This window comes from Mesocricetus auratus, unplaced genomic scaffold (genome assembly GCF_017639785.1).
Source record: "Mesocricetus auratus isolate SY011 unplaced genomic scaffold, BCM_Maur_2.0 Super-Scaffold_100023, whole genome shotgun sequence".
Classification (NCBI taxonomy): domain Eukaryota; kingdom Metazoa; phylum Chordata; class Mammalia; order Rodentia; family Cricetidae; genus Mesocricetus; species Mesocricetus auratus.
Genome location: NW_024429204.1, coordinates 5707231 through 5727500, shown reverse-complemented (window position 1 = coordinate 5727500; position 20270 = coordinate 5707231). Strand labels below are relative to the sequence as shown.

The following is a 20270-nucleotide window of genomic DNA, read 5'->3' as shown; positions in this document are numbered from 1 at the left end:
ACTTGGTTATGGATCTCCGCGTCTCGTTCCAACAATTACTGAACGAGGGTTCTACAATGATAGTTGGGGTATTCATCCATCTGATCCACAACCCAGAACCAGGTTGAGCTCCGGGAATCCAGTCAAAGAGAGGGAGGAAGGAACATATGAGCAGAGGAGGTCAGGATCATGATGGAGAAATCTACAGAGACAGCTGAATGAACCAAGCGCATGGGAACTCATGAACTCAGACCTACAACTGTAGAGACTCCAGGGGACCAAACTAGACCCTCTCTATGTGGGAGTCACTTGTGAAGCTTGGACTAGCGAGGGGCCCCCTGGCAGTAGGACCATGATACAAAACTGGTACATGCTTGAGCCAGCTTGTTGGATGGAGCCTACTCCCCATTGTGGGATGCCATGCTCAGCCTTAGTGCATGGGTGAGAGACCTGGCCCTGCCCCAACTTACTGTACCAGACTGTATTGACTCCACATGGGAGTCCTTACCAGTGAGGAGTTACTGAAGGTGAATTGGGGGGGAGGTAAGGGAGGGTGGGAGAAGGCAAGGGGGGCAGGAGGAGGGGTGGGAGGGAGAACGGTAGTTGGAATGTAAAATGAAATCTTAAAGAATTTTAAATGGCAAAAAAAACCCCAAAAAAACAAAATCCTCTCTGCAAGAGGTGTGTCTTCTGGGTAGTTTTAAATCCAGTCAAGCTGACAGTGAAGATTAGCCATCACAGGACCCAAGAACTGGCCTTTTGCTGCCAAATAAAAAAAGACCCTCAGGACTCCCCTTTTTTATATTGCAACCAGCCCACTGTCCCCAAAGACTGGTATAGACACTGTATTTTACCCCCGGCATCTGTCTTCCACCCAGGAATTCACCCTTCTGGTTTCTGTTCTTCTATTGCCTATTCGCCCTCCTAACCCTAACACTTGTGAGCACTTAGCATGTACAACACAAAATGCACTTACATCGCATAGAGGCTCCTTTGGTTTACATATGCTTCCTGTTAGAATATTCACACAGTAGGTTAGCAGGTTTCTGAGCATCTATGTCTACTGTAGTCCAGGTCCCATGAATGCCAAGAATTCTTGACACTGCAGTGTTCCTAGTGCTCATGGTAGTACCTATATGTTTTAATAGGTGACAGTATTTGTTGAGAATGAATGAATGAATGAACATTGACTTTACAGAATGAGCCAAGGAAACACTACTCTTATCAATCATGGTGGGTTTGTTGTTATTGTTGTTGTTGATGTTGTTATTGTCCTTGAGATAACAAGACTATATTTTTCTTCTCTGTGTCTCATGTCATAAACAATACCCACCCTGAGGGTCCGTTCTAGACAATTTGTCTCACCCACACCCATTCTAAGACATCATCTTCCTCCCTGGTAATCTTACCTTTCACCTTGGTGAAAATTAATTCTTCTGATTAAGAATTAAGTTTTCTTCTGGGGGAGGGGGTAAAGCCGATCTTAATTCTTGTCACACGAATGAGCCTAAATCAGAGCAGTGCATCTCAGAGTTAATTGGCAAAAATTACTTGGGGTTACTTCCTAGGCTCCTCAGATACAGAATGGAAAGGGGAAAAAAGTTCCAAAGATAAACCAAAGTAAAGATTGCCTTCCCTCCTCTGGGGATGGCCTCAACTCGTGCAGGCAGAATGAGATATCCCCTGTGTGGTTCCAGATAGGGAGGAGAGGAGAGAAAAATCGCCCTCCTAACAGCCACGAGGTCTAGCCAGAGGAGAAAATTGGCTTTCATGTACAGATCCTTGCAGGTGCAATAGCAGCCTGGCTGGGGACTCCATGCCCACTAACTTGGTTAAGGAAGAATCCTGAAACTATTCCAACTTAGAAATAGGGAAACTGAGGCACAGAGGACTGAAGAACCAGCTCCAATGTCAATTGAGTGTGGGAAATAGCAAGATTGGTCCAAGGAGGAGGCAAAGTGAATCTTTTAGCCATAAAACCACAGGACACTAATATATATGGACTGGTCTTCATTGGGAGATTAATGTCCCCAGGCCTGGACACATGCCATAAAGACAGCCACCAAGAAAAAGAACGTTTAATCATACCAAATGTTTTACTGACACATTAATCCCAAATTATCTAAAGGGTGTATTATTATTTCTATCTGACATACCAGTTTCTCCTACTAAATCCTTCAGTCCTATTAACAGAATTCCTACTACTTGAGTCACACTGTCTGGAAATGTTCATATCTGTGTTCACCCTTGCTACCCTCTGCAACCCAGGTTAGCTGCCATGTCCCTATGGCCCCCAACTTTGACAAGAGACGCCATGTAGGCCGCCAGAGGAGTAAGAGGTGGATGTGACCTTTCCATTTCGAGCAGACCTGAGATCAACTTTTTTAACTCCGCCCTCGCCTCCTCTTACGACATAGGCCACACGCGGCTCTGCACTTGAACGTTTCGATAGACGTATATTCAGTCTTACATTGAAACTCTTGTTTCCCCCGTCTGATCACTCACCCCTGCCACCCATCCCTGGGGCAGAAGACTAAACTGTAATCCAGCTTTGTTATCAAATTAGCCATCTTGGAACCCTATTTTCACTTATCTCAATAGTCTGTCTCCGAAATACAAAGATTCCCCCCACCCACCCATGAACTTAACCCCCATCCTCTGCTAAAAGGCGGTCTGGAACTCCAAGGGGCGGGAAACCTGTCTACTGAATGTTTAACTCTCCTCCTCCACATCCAACAGCTACTCAGATAATCCCTAGAGACCCAATCCCCTCCTGAGCTTGCTTAGTGGTTTCACGGCTGTGGTACAATATCCTTAGAGCCAGGAGGCTGTGGGGTCTCCTGAGCCTCTCCTGACATTCATCAGGGCTCACGGCACCCAGAATTAGCTGGGGCTTCTAGAGCCATAATCTCTTGTAAACCAGGAGATGTTTTGTTTTGTTTTGTTTTGTTTTTGTCACCCGCACCTGTGACTTCTAATAACGATGTTTTTCTTGGCCGCCACTCTAACCTCCTTAATGTAATGTACATTTCCTCTTAAGAACTCCATCTACAGACAGTTGTCTTCACCCACAGTCATGTTAGTCTGTGCTTTCCTACAGGCTTCAGGGGCTGAGCCTCCAATGCCCACCCCCCCCCCCATCACCTGAACACTCTTCAGGTCAATGTCCAAACTTTGCCATCACTGAAATGGACACCTAACCATGGTTCTTTACAGAATCCAGTGGGTAATCAGTCCACCCAAAGCAAATGAGAGCCCACCCCCATCCTCCCCCCTCCCTATCCCCGGGAACTAGATGCGATCAGTAACCGACTAAGGACAGACGTTCTCATTTTAAAATTGCTTTGACTACCATTTGTTACCCATTCGGTCCTTCGGTGACTTTTCAGGCAACTGATCTCAAATGAATCAATGACTATAAATCAGTTTGCTTCGGTTCAAGTATCCCCTCTTTCCTATTCACTTGACCTCGGAAGTTTCTCCTGTATTTCAGTACTGTGTATTATGGTATTTACATATAACAGATGTACACTGACCCCTCACATTGAGCGTGGAGGTGTTGGCTGTATGTGATGTAAAAAGACTGTTTGAAATCCAGGCAACTCGATTCAGTGCTTCGTTTTGTAAATGATAGGGAAACTGAGTACTTAATTTCAAAGTAATGAAACACTAATCCCAAGCTTTCTCAAAACTACAGATTCAGCATATTATTGACCAAGCTGCTTTTGGAGCAAGGGATGGCTCTGTTAATTTTATTTTTCTTTTACCTTGCTGCTGGTAAGCAGTTATGCCTGCAAGGCAAGAGCCAGGTTTCCACAAACATTCTATGAAATTGGTTCCAGACTGGAGAATTTTCAAACGCTCCTTGTTTTTCACAAGTTACATTTCAAAAGAGAGAGCATTTGCATATTCAAGGTGAAAGCCCATGGAAAGGCGCCTCCTTGCCCAGTTTTGTAGAGCAATTATTTCTCCATTTCTGAACTGGCAACGGACGCCTCCACAATGTCAGCCCAGACACACAATAGACATAGGTATTAATTAGACACTCTAATTACCCGGGCTTGTTTAGACTAATCAAGTGACGCCAAAAAACAACCTCAATCTGTTGGTTGGATTTTCTGTGTACAACTTACAGTCAAACAGGAACTTGTTGTGACTAGTAAATTGCACAAACACAACTTGCAACTGAGAAAGCCCTTCTGTGTTCCCTGAATACAGGCCGGGGCTCACAAAGTTGGCTCAGACAGCCAAGTCCGTCTCCAAAGGTACTTAGAAGAAAGGCCTTTCTGTCTCCCGGTGGAAAATCAATACCGCATGCTGGAAGGGGAAGACGCAGAGTTAATGCCTCCTCTTCACACCACATGGGTGAGTAAACACCACTGCAGGCTTGGGCACTTGGGGTGGCGCAGCAGAAACCTACAGGCAGCAAGGCAGACCCAGCCTCGAGCCCTCCCCCCGGCTCAGGACAGAGCCCACCCCAGCGGCCAGGCTGAGCGGATGCTCTCAGCCCTGAAGCTGGCACCGCTAGCCCTGCGCCTGCCTCATCTAATTTGATTTCGCTGCAACTGCGGGTCTGTGTGCGCCTGCAAAATTGCGTAATTCGCCATCTCTCCAGCTGTTACCTGGCGAGGCTATTCTTTGCACACCGATTTGCCTGGCTGCTAATAAGCCCACTAAGCAGAGGTGGAGGGAAGTTTGCTCATCACTCTGTGTCCTCAGCGTCTCCTATCCTCAAGCTACCCAGCCCTCGCATGTTCAGAAACAATCACAGGCCGGTGAGTCCTTCTTCGTCTAGCCGGGAAAGGCCTCGTTTTTTATGGCCTGCTTGTCTAAACCGGCTATGCCTCCTACCGCCTACACCCACCTTCTGAAAGGCAGGCTTCCCGCCTTCCCGCTCTGCTGTCCCCTGGCTGTCCTGATGTTTTCCCTGAGCCCCGGTATTTCTGGCTCCTCTCTATGCGGAGGCTGATCTGAGTGGGGTTGAGGAGAGGTTCTAGATTCATTACCAAAACCAAAGCAGGCAGGCTCTGACAGCCCTTCTCAGCCCACTTCCTCAGGCTAGTATTTTTCTGTTACAAGTTAAGGTGTCCCTCTCAGATGTTCATTTGCTGGAAACCTCTGAAAGTGGGACTTGGAGAATAGAGCACCGTTTCCTTTGTTCTGCCACAGAGCTCCCCTGTATCCTGGAGGCAAGGGAAGGTCACACGATCGGAGCACACCACAGATAACAGAAAAGCTCCACCGTGGGAGAGAGCGCGCAGCAGCTGACAGGGCAGACTGGGGACCCAGCAGCCTCCTGGGTTGAAGTCACCATCAGCCCTTCCCCTGGGGTTCCCACCAAGCTCCCTGAGCTCAGCAGGAGCCACAGATGTTCCCACTGATCTTCTCAGCTATTAATCAGCCAGAGTGTAAAATAACTTCGGAGGTGTCATATGCCTAGATGCCAAACTTCAGAAGACATGTTGGGTTGCAGCATGGAAAGTAGGGGAAATATGGATCTGTTTCCCAGGGTTATGCCAGGCGTAGTTTTTAGCTTTTAGTTCTTTAATGCAAATGAATTATATGTGTCCCCTAGCTCACCCCAGTGCGTATGTGCGCGCGCGTGTGTGCACACACACACACACCACACGTCAAATTCTGTACGACCTAGCCACGCCCCCAGCCTGAATTCTCACCATTGGATGGATCAACCAAAGCCCCCGAGGGCTTCATGACTGTAAGAGAGTTAAGATGCTCATACAACACACAACATTCCTAGTTAATAAAGTTTACCCTAAACACCTTTCTCAAAGCATCAGACATTCACACTTTGCAGGGCTCCTTAAGCCTGAATTTTGATTATTTATGGCCAAATTCTGGAATAATCTGATATACAACTACTGTATCCCACAGAAGACCTTTCAATTATCATGAAAATAGGTTGACCAAGCTTTTGAGTAGAGCGAAGGCACACCCCTTTAGAGCTCTCCTTACAGGATCATTACACCCTACTTGGAGCTCTACTGTTTCTTAAGGCAAGAAACGCTGAGGGAGGAAGCACTCCCTCCCTCCCTCTCCTCACAGGTGGACAGAGGCATTTTAATATGTTTAATGCACGGTAACACTGAGTTTCCAATGCTTGGGGAGTCTTGAAAATGAAATGAGCTTATTTTTAAGATGATATTGTCTCCCCCTTTGGAAAAATTGTCACGTATAGCCCAAATGATCCCTTAGGTTTTCTGGAAAAGCTCCTTAGCGATTCAGCGTGTATTCACCAACCTGCACAAGGACTTTTTCAGGTGTGTGTAAATGTGCTTTCCTGTCATGGTAAAATGTCCCCCCAGCATCCACTAGGACCCATCTCCTTGTTCCACCCCATCTCCTGTTCTGTTTCCATGGCTTTGCCTGTTAGGGATAGTTCAGGGCTGTGTCTCCTGCCTCTGACTTCTCTCATGTAGCATCTGTAAACCCCGAGGCAGCAGCATTTCTGCAAATCACTTCAAGGGCCGGCTTTCATTTCCATCTCTGCCTTTCCTGGCCCACCATGCGCTGTCTACACTGCATTTTGTGTGAAATTGCCGAGCCAGATAGAGTTCCCACGGGCCTGGCTGATGGCGGCCCCAGACACTAGGTTTCAAGCAGATTCAAGGGTCAGAGCAGTTGAAAGGCACCCTCGAACTTTTCCAAGGTTTCCAGATTGGAAAATAAAGTGTGAGGAGCAAACTTGGGTGATAATGGACAGTTAGCAGAACTCTCCCTGATGGTGAATCAGTGGACTCGTCCTACTGGGGTTCTCCTCCGGATTCATTCCAAGATGAACATTTCCCTCGGACCGAAAGAGAGGGCCACGCTTATTCAATCAAGCAATCCCACTTGCATACAGCACCCACGTTGCATTTTCCTTTTGTTAACAGAAACAGCTAGACAAGAGCACACACTGAGGTGCCGTGTGGTGTACCCGAAACAGCACCAGACTCCAAATGAGAAGACACTACCACTGCTTACTTGCTAGCAACCATGACCACAGGCAAGGGATTAGATAACCCAAGCCTGCGATTCAAAAAGGGAGCTTGTTCTGAATGTCAGCTCACATTCCCAAGTTGCTGCCAAGACTGAAGCCAGGAAGATGTCCAATAAAGAGGAAGTTCGTTGCATGAAATTCTCTGTGAGCTGAACCGGTAGTCCCCAAATACTCGCTAACGCGTTAGCATCACGTTGTGGACCTTATTGGGTCTACTTAATCTCGTGTGCCCAAACTTGAGCTCTCCGTAGGGTGGCATTTAGAGACAGGGTCTACAAGGGGATCATAAGGGCGAAGTTAAACCTTAAGGGAGGTGCTAAACCCATAGGTCTGACGTCCACAAAAGGAAGGGAAAAGATACCAGACACCCCTCTATTTATGCACGTTGCAAAGCCAGAAAGAGTGGCCCCACCAGGAACCGAACCTGCCAGGAATTTGAACTTGTACTTCTAACTACCAATTCAGCGAGGAACTAGAATTCTGCTGTGGAATTTTGTTTGGCAGCCTTAGCAAACTAACAAACAGATTGAAAGTAAGAACTTTTCCATGATTTGTCCTTCTAGTCCTAATACATTACTCAAGACACAGCAGACGCTTGTAGGATATTGATGAAATGATCTATGAAAAATAATGGTATTATCAGTGAATTACTATATATGATAAACCCTACAATATGTGTATCACTTCCATACAACTACCTAGATCATGCCACACCTTGTTACCCGGTTATGATAAGGGAATGCTATATCTCATTTTTCTTTCTTTTAAATGGTATTACATTTAGAGAGAAACAAAGAAAATTGGTCTACTAGTGTGAAAGATAAGAAAGAAAATGGAACTTCAATTTACATTTCACATGTTATTATCATTGTAATTGTAATGTTATTGTAAGCCTAAGAAAATGTCTCTGCTATCTTTCCATGAGCCCATCACTCAAGGGTACAAGAAACATTACAAGCATTGTGATGTCAAGTCTAGAAGTTCCTCCTAGGTTCAAAGCTTCCCTCCTTCCCTGTCCACCCTCTCTGCTCTCCTCTCCATCCTTAACTTCCTCAGTAATTTATAGTGTTTCTTCTTAAATCACCTCTGTAAAGTATACACATCAGGACTTCACAGAATTTCCTGAGTTGGATTATGTATTTAAGTTTCTAAGTTATTTCCCCACACCATCTCAAAGACATTATTAAACCTTAAAAACACTCTAACACTCACCTCCCTCAAATGTCTTCTAGGGTGGTGTACTTAAGTCAAAGTCCATTTGCAGGCGCTGCTCTGTGCTAGGGGCAGAAACTCCAGTTTGGTGACTTCACGGCATTGGCGGGTGCTGATGGGTAGCATTCACTCAGGTCCTTTAGTGTTCATGGTAGTTCCCCCAAACTTTGAAGATTTGACCTTTGAAGGGCAAGGTGTATCCTGCTCATATTTTTATCGCTAGGACTAAGTCAGTGTCTGTCAGGTGGAGGGGTCTGATAAAAATCTGGAGCGTGAATGATGCTCACTGAGCGTCCACTGAGGGCCTGGATCTACTGAGTTTTCCTAGCAGAAGCGCGAAGGCTGCTCTTGGTTGTCAGCTTGACCACGTCTGCAATCAGCTAAAACCCAAGCCACTGGGAAGACTGTGGCTTGGTGAGAACTCCCACCCTTAATTGGTTATTTAAGGTCAGACGTCCACCCTAAACCTGAGTCACACCTTTCTGGTGGCAGCCTACAGAAAAGGACACGGAAGAAGGAAGCTTTTGCTTTTTGCCTGCTTGCTCTCACTCTTGCTGGCAAGTTCACCTGTCCTGTTGATGAAGCTTTCCTTTGCTGGCATGAGGACCTACTTCTTCAGGATTCCAACGCAGCAATGAAGACTAGCGGAGACATCCGGCCTTGTGGGTGGATTGAAGCAACTATCAGCTTCCTGGCACTTTTTTCAGAAGGCAACCATTGTTGGACTTACCAGAACCACAGTAGGTAAGCAACTCTGATGAATCCAACTTTAATGTGTAGGGATTCATTCTATCAGTTCTGTTCTATCAGAGAACCCTGACTAATACATCAGTTAATTTTTTTTGTATAGACTAAAATGCAGATTTAAGTCCCATTATTCAAGCGCCATTTCAGAAATATTGATGAATACATATCAGTGGATACTATTATCATTTATTATTATTATTGCTATTTCAGGGTAGCGGATGGTATTTTATTTTGAGAAGGGAACTAGAATTTCGGGTCAGTGACAAGACAATCAATCACTGAGTAGCTTTCTGTTATCTAGAATGTTCAGGGTCTCCTTGCTAGACAGTCTGCCTGGCTCTCTCGGCCTTGTCCTCTCCAGAACTTTCCCAGCTTGAATTTTAGGTTCCATCAAAGCTCAACAATTCACACACCCTGACATCTCCCCATGTCCACACTAGGAGTTCTCTCCTTGCCTTCCACCAGCCTCTCCTCTCGCCCTCTAGAAATGGTCAACCTACTCTTCTCACACATTCCTCCTTTACTCGTCTACTACCTGTGCATGAGTGAACACTCAATGCAGGAGCTGATCTCGACAGTGCAGGCATCAATCCCAGTACTCAGGAGGCTGAAGTAGGTGGATCGGGAATTCAAGGCTAGTCCATCCCTGCATAATGAGAACCAGGGAGGGAGGGAGGGAGAGAGGGAGGGAGGAAAAACAGGCTAGGGAAAGGAAACCACATACCCAGTTCAGGCTCTTTCCAACAGGAAGACTTCCGTGATACCTGTGAACTTTGTTCGTGCCTCCCTTTAGATGGCCAGGGCATCAGGGTTCAATACATAGCACATTGTGCTTTAGCGATTTGTCAATAGTCTGATCTTACCATCCCTGAACCAGGCATGAGCCTCTCTGGGGTAAGGATTGTTTAACTTGTGACTCACTTCCCCTAAGGTAGAGCCAAGGTCTATCAATGAGAGGCTTCAAAAATTCTTTGACAGAATTCCTAGATTAAATGGGAATTAAGCTCATTGATAGTTTTGAAATTTTTAAGGAAGAAATATCAAGTTGTTTGGATCTATTCTAGGCAGATACTGTCAGATGCTCTTCATGTAATGTCAGAGCTGGAAGTAAATATGGAGGATCTTTCTTTTTTTTGTGGCAGAAGACATCAAAGCCAAGAGCACAACAGGGTATGAACAACCCAACGAGAGACGGGCAGCTTGCATGATGCGATCATTCTAGAGGTGCTTGTCTGCTTGTTGTTTGTTTGACACAAGGGACTATCTAGGAAGGTACAGTGTGGTCTACACAAAAACAGATGGTTCCATGAAACTAGAAACAGCTAATGATTGCTCCAGGTCTATCTAGGACAGCATACACCACTCGGTTATCCCAGAACTTAACAGTGTTAGAATTCGAAATCCCACGTCCCAAGACATCCTATACTTCCTCTGTTTCTGAAAATTGGGTGACAGTTGATTCCCTAGAGCTGGGAAGGAAGGCAGACAATCAATGGTTCTTAAAACGGAAAAGAAAAACAAGTGGTCTCCTTGAAAGGAAGCAGCAACTTGCAGGGAAGGTCACATTTTATACAAAGTGACTATTGCAGAGTTTTCTCGTCCCGTCAGGTCCAGCAGCCCTTCTCAGACCCAAATAAGTACCCAAAGGCTTATTCTAATTATAAACGTGTTGGCCGATAACTAGGGCTTCTTGCTGGTTAGCTCCGTCTTAATTATTAACCCACTTCTATTAATCTATGTTTTCACGTGGTCTTGACTTACTGGAGAGTGCCCAGACCTTCTACTTCTTTGTCATCTACATGGCAACTGTCCTTGGTGGCTCTCTCTGCCTAACTTTCCCAGAATTCTCCATGTCCTAGTCTGGCCTATCTTCCTGTCTCATTGGCCAGATGGTGTTCTATTCGTCAACCAATAAGAGAAACACATATACAGAAGGACATCCCCCATCAAGTGACCAACAGGGAGAGAATTGGGGGAGTAGAACCTCTGACTTCATCCTCCTCCGTCAACCCTAGCTGAGGCTCGTCATCGAGGTCCCTGTGAGCCAAAGACGCTATCAATCAAGGTTCCCAGAGGACCAAGAATGGTAGATGGTGTGCTCATACAGGCAAGCAAAATACCCAAGCCCACCTACAGACACAAAACTGAGACCTCCCACTCTGTCCAGTCTAGACTTCACAAACCCTATTCCAATAAAGAAGACAGATTTTCCCTAAATTCTCAAACAGTACTATACTTTTCAAACATCTCCACCAAAGAGAGTCTGGGACAAAGGCTATACTCACCTGTTTCTTAACCTTCTTATCACCTGGTCAACCTATGGACAATACCTTTATAGTGTAGGAGTCCAAATGTACAATGTAGTGCTTCCCTCAAACACTACCAAAGAATTCCACTCACGAAAGAAAAGCATTTTGCATGTGTGTATTTAAGATCCCATTAGACGTCTGGGCAGAGACTAAGGAAGGCTCGAATAGCAGAGAACCTCAAACTGAGCACATTCATCTTTATGCTCAGCTCATACACTATCATGCTGTGACTGTGAAATGCCCCCTACAGGTTTGCATTCTGAGTGTGTGGCCCAAAGCCGGAGGCGTTATTTGGAAGGTTCTGGACCCTAGAAGGTGGGCCTAGCTAGTATGTCACTAAAAGCAGGTGTTTGAAGTTTGTACTGACCCTCCGATTCCTGCCTTGAGGTCTGCTCCCTAGTCTGCGTGATGTGAAGAGTCTCTGCATGTATTCCCACTGCCATGAAACGAGTCTTCTCCCCTGTGATGGGCCGGGCTCTCTGAAAACATGAGACCAAATAAGTTCTTCCTCGCCTAAGTTGTTTCTTTCAGCTTCCGGGGCCACGGTTACACAACTAGTCAGTGTAGCAGCCCTCAGCATGTCCCCACGGGACACTTAGTGGGCTCTGCATGCCCCGCAGTCCCCTGACTCACTCCAGGACTTCACAGCCCAATGCCCTCTCCCCCCTCTCCCCCTTCTCCCTTCCCTCATACAAGCAGCACCTCTTGCTGTGGGCTGAGCCCTTTCCCCTCTCTCTCCAACTCTCCACTGCGACAGTCAGTCCCAACCCCTGGAGAATTTTGTCCCCTGGAACACTGCCTCCCTGTGATGGGGTTGGTTCCTGTTCCGCGTGAGAAGGCTGTTTGCTGACTTCAGTGAAATCACTTAAGAGGATTGCTAATCAACTTGCCTAAGAGTCCACGTTCCCTGGTCCTCTTGTCTCACAGCATTCAATTCGTCCTCCGAACATGACACAGAGCATCACCCTGGCAGAGTTAGCGCATTTGAGCATCTTGTCATCACGCTCGCGAGTGGCAGAGCCGTGGCATAACTGAGCTCATCTTTTTCCTTCAGAGGCAGATTCTGGCAGCTATGATCTTGACTCGACTTTAAAATTACATTGCAGTGAATCCTCCTTCGTACGCGGTGTCTGTGTAAAAGTAATTTTGATTCCCCTGTCCCAAAAGATGTTCTATCTTTAAGAGTTTACATTCAAAATAGCTAATGCATACCTAAGCCTTTTCCCAATTTTATATTTGCCTTTCATTTAAGCACAGTTGTGAACAAAAGGGCAAGTCCTTCTAAGCATGCTCAGGGTGCCTGGGGCGGCTTATTTCAAGCACCATTGGCTCCAATGTGGACAGGCAAAAGGAAGAGGGGGGAACTTGGCCCAGAGAGCTAGGCAGGAGATCCTTGTTCCTACTGTTTTCTTTTTTAGACAAAAAGAGAATAGCCTCTACAGTCTAACTCTAGGTGACACAGGGCATAAAGGAGACTCTAGAAAGGAAGGACTTGGGAACTTTGATATCACTGTTGAATTATTTATGTCATAAATTATAGGATTTCAGATATCCTGCTATTGTTTGCCTTAATACAGACTTGAGTGTTCTACAGCTGAGTATCTTATTCACGATCCCGATCTTACCCTCTCTCTTTTTTTTCTTTGATCCACTTTAAAGATGAATTATCCAACTGTGGTAACCCCAGGACTCAGGAGGCAGAGACACAACAGGACATCCGCAAGTTCTAGATTCAAAGACGATGTACACAGAAAGTTCTAGGCCTGCCAGAACTAGAGCAAGACTCCATCTCAAAACGAAGCCAACACATGGTAGTGAATTAAGCATCATTTGAATTTATGTCTCTTCAGATTCTGTTGTCCACTCCTCTTCCGTCCGTTTTCTGGGAAACTGCATTTCCGTAGTATTACAGACCACACACGCAGAGTTGAAGAGGCATAAAGGAAGGGGCTTCCTACAGGTCAGAAGCATGAGGCTTTAGTATGAAGCGTTGTGTGTGAGCTTGGACAACTGAGCTTCAGCTACTGTTGCGATACAATTAGCTGTGGGTTATAGAAATGCCACCCACAACACCTTCCTGGGAGGAAACAGTAAATAACCCACGGACAATTCACGTCTTCAATCGGGTATTCTCCTCTGACGGATCTGGAGTCTCTGTCATTCTTTTAAGCAAAGAGGTTTTTCCCTCACAGCCACAAAGTGGCTGCCACGGCCCCAACCATTTTGCATAGCTTTGATCATAGGTAGGAAACAGACAGGCAGTGAGGACAGATAAAGAGAAGACGGTTCTGAGGAAAAATCCTTCTGGAGCCCTCTGCCCCAACCTTGAACTAAGTCACATTCAAATATCCAGTTTCCAGAAAAGTTGGAAGAGGGAAGCCTTGCCAGACCCTGGAGTGGTGGGTAAACAGGAAAGAAGGTTGCTAGGCATGGGTGGGGTGCTGGCTGTCTCTGATAACTTTACCAAAGGAGACATCTCATAAGAAAATCCTCCAGAACTGCTCTGCCCAAACCTGTTTCAGAGCCTGGTGGATCTCTAAAGTAGAGGTGTGTGCCAAGGGCCGAGCTGGATGATACCTGATTTGGATTGTGACCGACAAAAACCTTTCTATAAGAAACAATGTAAAAAAGGAAAGCAGAATACGGGAACCGGGAGACAATTTGAACTTAAAGCTGCTGGGTGAAGGATGTCCTAGGCCTCCCATCTCCCAGAAAATCTAACTAATAAATCAAAACTAAAAGGGTGAGCAGAAAGTCTTCCACTAACTCGTTGCACGCCCAGAATGAAGAACAGAGTATCTTGATGGATTTAAATCAGAAAACAAATGGATAACAGTCTTTGGGATCTCTCATTTCTCGAGAACTCCCTGCCCTTCCAGAACCTACCCCGAGCCGCATTCCGTGAGCACAACCCCGCAAGCTGTGTAGCCTAAAACAGAATTAGTCACTGCAGAAACGAAGCTCCCGGCTTAACCATAAGCACCCAGTTGACTCACAGAGACACGCACCGTGAGAGAAATGTCACAGACTTGGCAGATAGAAATGTCTGCAAGAAAACATTCCAGTGGAATGTACTGAAACACAGAACCAAAGCAGCAAGCCAGGCTCCGCAAAGCAATCCCAGCACAGTCAGGGGCTGTTGGGGATATATACGATACTTAAAATAAAATCCCAAATGTGGGCCTCTTCACTCATGTGTATAAATGATGCATGTGGTGTTAAAGCTACTGTGCAAAGCAAATTCAGGTGAGACAGTTATTTCTGATCTGTTGGAGTTTATAAATGAATAAACTCTACCGATGAATACTAATCAGTTTGTCTACTTGCTTATCCTATTCAGGGATGAAGACGGTCAAATCTAATGTCTTGTAATCCCTCTGCAGGTTGACAGTTGGTGCACTTGCTGTCCATTCTGCTAATGCATGTAGAACCAGAGAGGCATCACCAATGTGTCCTTTGCTTTCTTCAGTGAAAGAAATTTGGTGGAATGTGTGAAGGAAAATTGAAGAAGAAAATAAAGCAACCCAGGAGAAAGCCAAGGAGAATCCCTAGCAAGAGTTTGGGGACAGAGCTGTAAATGCCATAGCATTTTACCCAGGAACCCCCAAGAGCCTTGATGTGGGGCGAATGTTATGCAGAACCCTCAGACACCCCGGGCTCTGACCCAATGTGAAACTGGTAACGGTCCATGCCCAACTTTAAGTAGAATGTTCTGAGCCAGGAATATTTTCCTCCTCGATGGACATTTGCCAGTTTCTGGAGTCATTTTTTTCATTGCTGCCCTGAGGGGGTGGGGGAGTCACTAGAAGCTCTCATAAAGTCGGGTGGTGGAGATAACTCTAAGCACCGTGCCGAATATCTACCCGCAACACCAACAGCGAGAAGGCGTGCCCTAGATCACGAAAGAGGAAAGTTAAAGTTGAGACAGAGAAAGGGCTTCATTTGACTCACCGCCATCATCAGAACTCTCCAAGTTACCCTTAAAGTAATAATTGAACCCCCCACCCCAGTCCTTCAGCCATTCAGAAACACTGAGTCCACTGAGGCGATCAGCCCCTTCTAAGAGTAAAGATAAGCCTAGCAGTTTCTTGCAGGGTAAGTCCTGAGTGCATTTGCTCCAATTAGAGCACTTCCCTGGAGAATCGGGCCTGAGCCCCATGAGTTGGAAGCAAAGGGCACTCAAACATTCTTTGAAGAGGAGGGTTTTTCTCCAGCTTAATATCAGGATGTGTCCCTGAATCTTGGGGTGGAATGGAGAACTGTTACTGGGAAATGAAAGGATTAGAAGTCAATGTGTTAGAAACATGATGAGTAGCCGGGCGGTGGTGGCGCATGCCTTTAATCCCAGCACTCAGGAGGCAGAGGCAGGCAGATCTCTGTGAGTTCGAGGCCAGGCTGGACCGACAGCCTCCAAAACAATACAGAGAAACCCTGACTCATAAATACCAAAAAAAAACCAAAAAAACAAAAACAAAAACAGAAATATGATGAGTAACGCTGGTCCATTTTCAAACAAGGTGTGTAACAACTGGGGCAGATGTGTTTCCTACTCCACGGTTACCGCTGAGAATGGACACACAGTTCTGATGGGGGAGCCGGGACACCTGGTATCTGGAAGACATCATGTACGCAGAGGGCGAGAAGCAGCAAGAGGTGTCACTCTCCATCCAGGAGTTGAAGAAAAGAGACCAAGGAAGGAGAAGGCAGAGACTCCCGCTGCCCAGAGATAGTCGTCAGGAGCTGAGAGCAAAGAGTGCTACAGTTGGCTTGACGTCAGTCTGGTTTCTGTTGACTGGACTGGAGGGCAGGAGTCGAGCTGCTATAGTAGGGCTGAGCCAAAGAAAACAGTACCTCCTGGTTTCCTCCATTGTCCCTTACCCAACCCCCACCCTGTATGACTAGGGTGTTATTCTTGTAGACATCTCCCTGCATCTTCTGTGAGCTACCAGACCCAAAAGCCAGGGGTGGGAAGGAGAAACGAGTCTCTCTCTGGCTCCTTCTCCACTCTGCCAGACACTCCATATTGTCACTGTCCCCGAACAAGTCTAAGAGATGACGAATGGCCAGGCGTTGGTGGCACATGCCTTTAATCCCAGCACTCGGGAGGCAGAGGCAGGCGGATCTCTGTGAGTTCAAGACCAGCCTGGCCTGCAGAGCGAGTTCCAGGACAGCCTCCAAAGCTACACAGAGAAACCCTGTCTCAAAAAAGAAAAAAAAAAAAAGAGATGACAAATGTGCTTTATGGTCATGAATCTACTTTGCAGCTTATTTTCAGTGCTTTGCCTCCTTTTCAGACCTATCACTTCTTTGCAAGTTGTTGTCTAGAGCGCTTGTACCGTGCCTTTGCCTCAATATGTTCCCTCTGGGCATGTAAGACTCTCAGAGATAAGCCACTGCTGGATATAATACCCACCTTACCATGAGTGTAAGGTCTCTCTATCTATCTACCCCTCTACCTCTCTCTACCTCTCTCTCTCTACCTCTCTACCTCTCTCTATATATCTATCTACCTCTCTCTCTCTCTCTCTCTCTCTCTCTCTCTCCTCTCTCTCGTGTGTGTAGAGGTGTAGGTGTCTATGTAAGAGTTCAATGGGGTATTAAACACACTCAGTGAGACTAACCCTGAAACAAACATACTAAACCTAAAACCTAGTGGCCACTGCGTCTTGTGATGCAGACCTGTAATCCCCACCATTTAGTTGGCTGAGGCAAGGGGGATCTCAACTTCAAGCTCTGCCTGAACTCCAGAGTGAGTTCAAGACCAGCATGGACAATTTAGTGATATCCTTTCTCAACATAAAGGTTTAAAAAGTGGAGGCAGGTGCACTGAGGATGTGGCACCTCTCTCAAGAACCCAGGGCTCTAGGTTCGATCCCCAGTACTGCCAAATAAAATAAACATGACAAAATAGTCCATGCAATATCTTGCCTCATGGTAGTATAGTATTCCTGAATCTTTCCTTGTCCTCTGTTTATACTTTTCACCTCTCCAAGAGAGAGTCGCCGTAAACAACACGTCTGTACTTATCCAGAGTCTGAATGCTAGAGCCCCAATCCCAAAGTGGGATTCAAATGGAGGTGAGGGATTTGGAGAGTAATAAAGTCCTAAGTGTCCTGGCCATGCTGGCAACCTGATCTTCGGATTCTAGCCTCCAAACCCGAGACAAATAAGCATCTGGTGGTGAAGCCATCTGGTCTGTGACAGTGTTACACTGTCAGCACTCAAACCAGCTAGGACAGATGTGTCCTTCTGATCTGCTCACTGTGAACCTATTTCGTTTTGGACAACCTTACAGCTGCTCGATGTCATGAGAATCTATCGTCTTCCTCTTCCTAAAGTGTCCTCAAAGTGTCAGCTGCTCAGACTAAGCAAACTTGGTGCAGAGGCTCTGTAGAAGAAGACGGGCTGGGTGGCAGGCATCTTTAATGTTGACGTGGGCAGTCTTTGAAATCTAGTTCTGTGCAAGTCTCCTTGTCATTTGTCCCATGCTATTATCCCTTGAGCCTACTCCAAGTATGCTTTCGCTTCACATTTCGCCATAACTCCTCTCATCACAGGCTCTGAGTGGCTCCCCAGGGGGACACTGAGTGGACCAGTTCCAGCCCTGATTTATTTTATCTGTCAGCAGTATCTGATTCCACTCATCGCTGTCTCTGCAGACATGGCCTCTGCACTTCAGACATCACCACTCCCCAACTGCTCCACCTCAGTGATGTCTCCATGCCCGTTCTCGGGTCTTCCCCGTCAATCTGTCCTTTCAACTGGGAAGTTCCTGGAGGCTGGCCCCCCCACACCTCATCTCCCTCCATTTCAAGACAGACGACATAGTCTCAGGATTTGAATATCAGCCAGGCACATTGGTTCATGCTCGTAACGTCAGTACAAGAAGCTAAGGCAGGAGGATTGCCATGAGTTTGGTCAATCTGGGCTACTCTGATCTCCATTATTGAGTGAGATTCTGAATACATACACACACACATACACACACACACACACACACACACACACACACACACACACACTAGGTACCATTCTACATCGCCCATATTTTTTTTTCCTAGTCCTTACCTCTCCCCTGAAATACATGCTTATACTTTGCCATTGAAGTACATAATGGACATTTCACAGTTAAGAAGTTTACAACTCTAATCCTGGGCCAGAAAGATACCATCACAGCTTAAGTTACTTGGCCCCAAGCATGATGACCTGATTTTAATTTCTGAGTGCACATGGTAGAAGATAAGTGATTCCTACAAATTGTCCACAGATCATCACATGGGTATTGTGGGACACACACACAGACGAACACACACACACACACACACACACACACACACACACGGACACGGACACACAGGCACACACGCCAACCAATGTAATTTAAAAAATTAAAAGCAAAATAGAACTGAACTCTTATTTTGTTGTTGTTTTTGTTTTATTTTTGTTTTTGGAGACAGGGATCATCTGTGTATACCTGGCTGGCCTGGAACTCACAGACACCTTGCCTACCTCTGCTTCCTGTGTGCTGGGATTAAAATCCCAGCAAAACTGAACTCCAGATTATCCCTAAATACTAATTACAAAACCCTACCATCTGGGCCTGAAAATGGAGGAATCGTTTATCCGTCTCTCTTTCGCTCATTCCACACTCATGGCTCAGAAACACACCCGGAGTGAGCCGCCACTCCTTGCTCATCCCATCAAACACAGCCTGACCACACTTTCTACATCCTGACATTTCCCCCCTGGTTATTGCCATACGGACCACCCTAGAGTTGATTTCCAATGGATCCACCAGAGTTATTCCACAGCGCCCTAAATCAGATTGAGACTGCACCATGCCCCCTCCGCCAGCTCCCCCCACCCCACCCTGCTCCCATCCCTCCTCCACCCCCACCCTACTCCCATCCCTCCCCCACCCCCACCCTGCTCCCATCCCACTTCCTGTACAACTCTAGTTCTTGTTTTCTGGGGTCGCCTTCCTGACTTGTCTACCTGGCCCCGTATCTTCCTCCTCACTACAGACTCACTCTATTGCGGTCCCTCTGCTCCACTGCCTTTCCTGGAAACTTTCAAACACCCCTCCTCCTTTGTCTGAAAGGCTCAGGCCGCAAGCATCCCCTCCCGATGTTCTATTTGCAATTGCCACCCCCCTCCCTCTCCCCTCCCCCTCCCTCCTTCCCTCCTTCCCTCCCTCCCTCCCTCTGTCCGTCCATCCCTCCCTCCCTCCCTCCCTCCTCCTGACTGCGCCTTTGCCTTCTCTGAGTTGTTTTTCCCCAAAGTGATGCTTTGAAACTGACACTCTACTTACCTTTAATTGTTGCTTTGACTCTCTTCCTTTACTACAATGGAAAAAAGCCCTCCTTGATGGTGATTTCTTTTTTTTTTTCAATCTCGATTCTCACTAAGAATACGACGTACACTACACAAGATCCACTCAAAACTTACATGGTTGATGAATAGGCTATGAGAACACACAAACATCTCTTAGTCAGGTATAACAGATCTTGAAGAAACAGTTTATCTAAATAATAATAATAATAAAAATAAAAGAAAGCCCCTTTTCAACTTGACATACAGTTTTTCCATCTCAGGAAAGATGATATATGTATATGTATATGTACACACATGCACGTGTGCACACACACACTCACACACACACACACATCATTGTTTCACATAAAAACCCTGGTTATCCTTCCTTTGTTCCATACAATATCTAAGCACCTGTGGACACACAGAAAAGAAGGCTTGTTACTACACCTTTCCAAGGGAAATGTTGTCCTCCATGACCTCCACTTTTATAAAAAGCCTGGTACAAGTCCATTTAAATTGTTCCTTTTCCTTGGACAGCCCATATTCATCAGCACAGTGTTTTCTTCAATGTTCTCCAGCCTTCCAGTAAGCTAAAGAGCCATCGAATAAGAATTTACTTTAGTTTTGTCCAGAAAAAAGTATTCAAGGTACTGGGACAGCAGGAGAGTTTTGGATACATAATGGTTTGGTCACTGCTCTTGTAGAAT

At 46.1% G+C, this 20270-nt stretch overlaps 2 long non-coding RNA genes across 2 annotated transcripts in view; one reads left to right on the top strand and one right to left on the bottom strand.

Moving 5' to 3' along the window:
• Positions 1-19760, bottom strand: part of LOC110341339 — a 58089-nt gene extending 38329 nt beyond the window's left edge. Inside the window, exon 1 of the long non-coding RNA XR_002383242.2 lies at positions 19559-19760. This is a non-coding gene — a long non-coding RNA (uncharacterized LOC110341339). The remainder of the gene's footprint in view (positions 1-19558) is intronic.
• On the top strand, positions 6027-14557 carry LOC121133669. The gene is made up of 2 exons (XR_005870625.1): positions 6027-8935; positions 12907-14557. It is a non-coding gene; the product is annotated as an uncharacterized LOC121133669 (long non-coding RNA).
• Positions 19761-20270: the final 510 nt, after the last annotated feature.